At 35.7% G+C, this 6532-nt stretch overlaps 1 non-coding gene across 1 annotated transcript; it reads left to right on the top strand.

Annotated features, from left to right (window-relative positions):
- The first annotated feature begins 1482 nt into the window (after positions 1–1482).
- TRNAT-CGU (transfer RNA threonine (anticodon CGU)) lies at positions 1483–1555 on the top strand. Its single transcript has one exon. It is a non-coding gene; the product is annotated as a tRNA-Thr (tRNA).
- Positions 1556–6532: the final 4977 nt, after the last annotated feature.

Below are 6532 nucleotides of genomic sequence, written 5' to 3'. Positions count from 1 at the left end.
TCAAGAGGTTCGAAATTGAAATCTCTTCTTTAAGTTGTAATGTTGTTTAAAAATTAATTGTATATGTAGAGATTTTCACTCACAGGAGCTGGAGTCATAGCGTTTTTGGCCACAATTTCAACATGCAGAAGATTTCAGAAATGCAACAAAACAAAACAAAACAAATTTTATTACCTCAACTATAGTGAGGATCATGTAAGAGCAGTTCCTAAGGGCCGTATTCATAGACATTCTTAGCGCGGGTTTCCGGTGGATGATCAGCGAACTAACGTTTTTCGTATTCATAAACCAGTGTTAGCGATGAATCCCATACAAGTAACCAGTCGATAGCCGGGAATAGTTTAGCACGCTCGTAGCGCGGGCTAGGGAAATGTCTATGAATAGCACACTAAAAGGCTAATTTTGCCATCTCTTCAGTGTTGACAACTAATACCAGATATCACCAAAATAGGGTAAAATCACAATTACATGTAGGCTACTATAATAATAATAATAATAATAATAATAATAATAATAATAATAATAATAACAACAATAACAATAACAATAATAATAAGGTATTAAGAATAACGATGTCTTGCTTATTTACCACATCTCATCTTTATGTTGGGGAGGTGTTTTCTAAATGGTTCAATAATTGTGAAAGAGTATTTTTTCCTTCTGGACCTGTCGCACATTATGTTAGTAGTTAGTAGATTAGTGTATGATCTAATATTAAAATGTATTTTGTCTGAGAACATGAAATTAATTGCTTTGATGAAACAGTTTACGATTCACGAGACCTAACCTGAAAATGTATTCTGTTTGATCACGTGAACTGATTAGTACAAATTCCGAAAACGAATGCCACTTTGAAATGTATGCTTAAGAATAGTTACTACATTATTGTAATAAAAGACTAAACACGAAAGAAATTAATTAAGATGTAGAATGGTATTTCTATCGATTACCCAAGGGTATGAACTACACGAAATGTTATATTTATTTACACTTAGCCTAACTGACTACGACCTTGTCTTGTAACCACAACACAAAGCAACACAAAATAACTATCATGTATTAAAATTAATACTGATATTAATCTATTATTAGTACGTTCAAATTTCATTAGCTTCCAGTAATCGGTTCAGAAATCTAGAATAATTTGAATTTTCAGAATTTAAACTACCGGCAATAGAAAATATGCCGGACCGAATTTTTCTCCTCAAATATTAATTGTTACCATAAGAGATATTATTCTGTAGGACCAAAAATAATAAAACCTTTAGTAAATTCTTATAGATAGCAGTGCATATTTCTGTACAGATTGCTGTGCACTTTACTGTGGAATCCCGGCCATTAGTCACTCGGCTGAGTGCTCTCCTTGTAATAATGGCAGTTGACTTGCATATAAACGTCAACATATATCCCCAACTTGGAGTCAGGCCACTAAGGGAAATAACACTGGAGGAGGGGAGTTCGATCCGGTGCTCTGTATTGGACTTCGGCGTAGCTCAATGGTGAGAGCGCTTGGTACGTAGAACTAAGGGCCCGGGTTCGATCCCCGGCGCCGGAGCGAATTTTTCTCCTCAAGTATTAACTGTTACCATAACACATATTATTCTGCAGGACCAAAACTAATAATAGTAATATGCGTTACAAGAGCGGTATGTTGAAGTTTTCATGTTCGAGGAAAAGTTTGAAAAAGCGAAACGTAGTTGAGCTTTTTTAATTTCCGAGAATTGAAAGAAAACATACCGCTCGTGTATCGTACATTATTTTGTGCGAAGATCGTTTATTACATACCTGAAAGAGGAATTTCTAATTAGTTGCAATGAAATCTCCATCTTGGTTTCTGTTCAATGACGGCAAGTTTGCAACACAAAAATATCTATCTTCAACACTGTTGCTTTAAAATGTTTTCTGTGTTTACTATACTCCAGCAGGCCGTGGTATACATCTGTCTTTTTTTTTTCCCAGTCTATGATGAGTCTGGAATCTTGTTGATTTTTTCACGGCTTCCTTAATGTGTTACTTGCATCACGAATGCAGTAACTTTAGTGGAGTTGTAGAGTTTACTTAATTTTTGCAAATATTTAAAAACAATAATTAACAGTGCAATTTAGGTGAAATTGCAGTGGTAAGTTTCCATTAATAATTATTACTATATTGAACGTCTCTAAAAATAGGCCTAATATGTTAAAAGCCTAAAGCAGTAAAATCAATATGTCACTTAAGCGGTAAGAAGAGGGAAATTGTTGTGTGTGTTCGGTTGGGAATACTGAATGTGGAATTTTAGACTTTCCGCGGATTGCTTTTGTGCGGAAACCAAGCAAATACGCACGATCTCGCACAAAATCTTTAGTAAACTATTTCAGTATAGTTTTATGTTATGAAGACTGGTTTCTCTAGCAACAAGTTTCTGTGTGGGAATTTTAATTTTCAAGGCCTAATAACAATAGCCGTAAATACAGCAAAAAACATGATCGTGCAAAAATGTAACATATCACATCTGAGTATAATACTCTATGTCAAATGTATCCACATTTGTCATATTCTGTCACGTCCTATGAATAATGTCATAAAAATCATGCTATACTTCACATCACGATACATATTAATTTCTATCTGCAGAAAATCCGTGAACTGATCCCGTCAGTATTCGATGCAAACAGCCGTCGCCCTCAAGTTGTCTCTCTGTGGTGCAACGCAAGGCGCCGGCCGCTTCCCTTGGGAAATAAACCGTAGTAACCCAGCCTTGGAGTCCCTTTATACAAATGCCAATTCCATCTTAAAGTTCAACACCTTCTTCATACTCGGTCAAGACAATGCTTTATTTAACAAACCCTTAAACAACAGAAGTTATGCAGAATATGTAAGATCGGGACTGGCGGTAGTGATGGAATCAGAATCGAAGATAGACCTGAAGCGAAGTACTCGATGAAATCTGGTCCCTCGTAATTGAATTAATGTTTTGGATGGACAATTGAAACTACAAAAAAAAAACTCTGCAGAATCTAGTGAAAATTTAGGGTATAAAAATAAAATACATATGTGATAAACAAATTCGGCTTTGGAATAGTGTAGGTACCGTATTGTTAGTACACGGCCGGTTATCCTTACTGCAGAAGCAGATAGCAATGGTAACTGCTGCATCATATCATTTTTTCCAGGAGATCAACACTATAGGTTTCTACGGCGAACAGTTGACAGAGGAAATAACATGAGAGATCCTCCACAGTAAAGCCTTGGTTTTTCTGAACCGACGCATGCGACGTGCGAGGTGCGAGGCCCGCCTCGCACAAATCCGGACTACACGAGAGATAGTGAGTGGTTTCTATAACTGTGAGATGCGAGGTCTGCGCACTTCTCAGTTATAGAAACCACTCGCTATCTCTCCTGTAGTCCGGATTTGTGCGAGGCGGGCCTCGTACCTCGCACGCCGCATGCGTCGGATCAGAAAAACCAAAGCTTTAATACTGACGCCGAATCATTTCTTATTCTGTAACTATTAATTTTAATCTTAACTTTTAAACAACGGATTCTGATTAAAGATTATAAGCTAATGTGATTACGCTAATGTAAAATTTTTTAATGAAATTAGGAAAGAAAAACGAAGAACGTCGATAAAACCTGCACCACAACTTTCTTTTCCACACATTTCACAGGATATGCCAAAGATGAAATACCGGTCACATTGTAAGAAGGCTCCAAATGTTTGCATGAACGTGGATTAGAGCGATTTACGAGGTAAATTACTGAGAAATATGTGTGTGTGTCTAATGCCTACTGACTTCACTTTGCGTGATTCGGGTTCCGCATAATGCGGATAGATGGCAGAACTGTGGCCCATTTTCAAATTGTACACCACTTCGGCGGGCCATGTTATGCATGATGTGTATCTGTGAAGAGTTATGTCGTGTATTAGGGTAAGTGTATGTTAAGTGTTCGTGTAAGTGTAGTGTAGGGAATGGTACTGAAAAATATAATCCGTATTAATGTTAATATTTTATCTATACGCAATATAGAGAAAATATTGTGACGTTGCTAACAAAAATCTGTGAATTCACAATTTCCACGGAAATGCAAGATTTCTGATACAGAAGAGCTATTTTTGACAAATAACGTATTGCAATTGCACACTCCGGATGTTCTTCTGTTCGACTGATTTCTGCTCAACTATGGGACTGAGTTTGTTCATACCCAATATATAAGATCCTAGTCAACTGAGGAATATTCACATCAAATACAGTTACCTTTGCTACAAAAAATATAGATTAAAATGTAAGAATCTAAGGCTTGATGATAGTATTGGTGGTGATGGTGATGATGACGGTGATGGTGGGATGGTGATAATGATCATAATTTCCTTATCAGTGAGATCAAACGTCCTCTTTTGAGTCTAATCTCAATTATCTAAAATACCACTATCATACTAACGTATTACACACAATGATTTAATATAGCTGTTGGATTTTTTTCGGAACCGTAGAGAATTGCTTAGGAAAATATTTAGGGTTAAGAGGGATGAAGTTACAGGAGAATGGAGAAAGTTGCACAACGCAGAACTGCACGCATTGCATTCTTCACCTAACATAATTAGGAACTCCAGACCTTTGAGACGGGCAGGGCATGTAGCACGTATGAGTGAATACAGAAATGCGTATAGAGTGTTAGTTAGAAGACCTGAGAGAAAAATACCTTTGGAGAGGCCAAGGCATAGATGGGGGGATAATATTAAAATGGATTTGAGGGAGGTGGGATATGATGATAGAGATTGGATAAATCTTGCACAGGATAGGGACCGATGGTGGGGTTATATGAGGGTGGTAATGAACCTCCGGGTTCCTTAAAGGCCATTTATTAGTAAATAACAATTCAGTTTTTTGTTAACTAATTATAGTTTCTTAAAATAATTATGCTTGTGTTACAAGTAAAGTTAAAAGTAGGGTGGTGAAGTATAAATTAGTTTCAAAATAAAAAATAGTTAACACCATGTATCTTGTGAACAACTGGTTTCTTATCTATAATTATTGAGTCGGGTGTCCTCTACAACTCCCGGAAGTTTGTCGGTTGAATTAGATTCACCCTTTATGCCATGATTGTTCCAATGTCCGAATGGTAGCCTGGGTGACAATTTTGAATCCTATGATGACAGGTGGGCCATCCTTCCTTAGTCCTATCAGAGTCAGGTTCCATTCCCAAACTCTAGTGTTTATAAATGATCTTGCCCCCCTAATAAAATATATAGGTCATCCCATATTATTTGTAGATGACACAAGTATAGTAATTACAGCCAATAACTCCAACACATTCCAATCCTCAACAGAGGAAATTCTCTTCAAAATATGTAACTGGTTCTCAGTCAATAATTTAGTATTAAATTGTAACAAAACTAACATAATTCAATTTAAATCCTGTCCAAATTCATCGTCGCAAATTTCTAGCGCAATAATTAATAATAGATCCCTATTAGAAACAACAACAACCAAATTTCTTGGCTTAAAAATCGATAATGTGTTAAATTGGAAAAATCATATTAAAGAAATTACCCACAAACTAAATTAAGCTTGTTTTGCTATTACATCTATGCAAAAGATAGTAAATATCAATACCTTAAAAACAATATACTTTGCATACTTCCACTAGGTAATGAGTTTTGGAATAATATTCTGGGGAAATTCCACAGATAGTAACAATATATTTCTATTACAAAAAAGAGTAATTAGAATAATAATAGATGCCAAATCTAGGGAATCGTGTAGGACTATTTTAAAAAAACTACAAATAATGCCCATGGCTTGTCAGTATATCTTTTCATTAATAGTCTTCCTCGTATGTAATCGTGAAAACTTTGTAACTAATTCAACAGTTCATAGCATAAATACACGTCAAAAATGACTTTCATACTCCATCAGCAAGTCTATCGTGCTATCAAAAAGGAGTGCGTTATATGGCAGTAAAAATTTTTAATAACCTCCCTATCGACATAAAAAATGAAACTCAAAACATAAAATTATTTAGGGCAAATTAAAGAAGTACCTAATTTCTCACGCCTTCTATTCTGTAGGTGAATTCATGACATTCAATAACACTTCATGAAATTGATACTAAAACTTTGTGTTGTACTAGTAGACTATATTGTAAATCTTGTCTGTATATATTTCATCTAGACTGTGACTATAAATTAAGACTTTATAATAGTATTAAGTTTTTTGACTTGTTCCATATTCTATCTGTAAGCAATGTATGGATACCATGGAATGTTAATAAATACAATACAATACAATACAATACAATACAATACAATACAATGCCTGATAAACAGCAAGGAGCGGAACTCCAAGTCCTTACAAACTATACTACGTGTGGCATCGTAAATTCGTGTTATCCCCAAGACTTCATCCCAGCCTGGGTTTAACTAGCGTTGATGATGGATGAAATGAAGGAGAGGTGTAGAGTGTTAATGGAAAGAAAGGGGGAAACGGTAGTAGCCCTATAAAACAACACACTCCAGTCATTGTTCACCATAAATTCCATAAATCCTCTGGAT

This window comes from Periplaneta americana, chromosome 1, assembly GCF_040183065.1.
Source record: "Periplaneta americana isolate PAMFEO1 chromosome 1, P.americana_PAMFEO1_priV1, whole genome shotgun sequence".
Classification (NCBI taxonomy): Eukaryota; Metazoa; Arthropoda; class Insecta; order Blattodea; family Blattidae; genus Periplaneta; species Periplaneta americana.
Note: the sequence above shows the minus strand (reverse complement) of the source record. Positions and strands in the feature narration are given on the sequence as shown.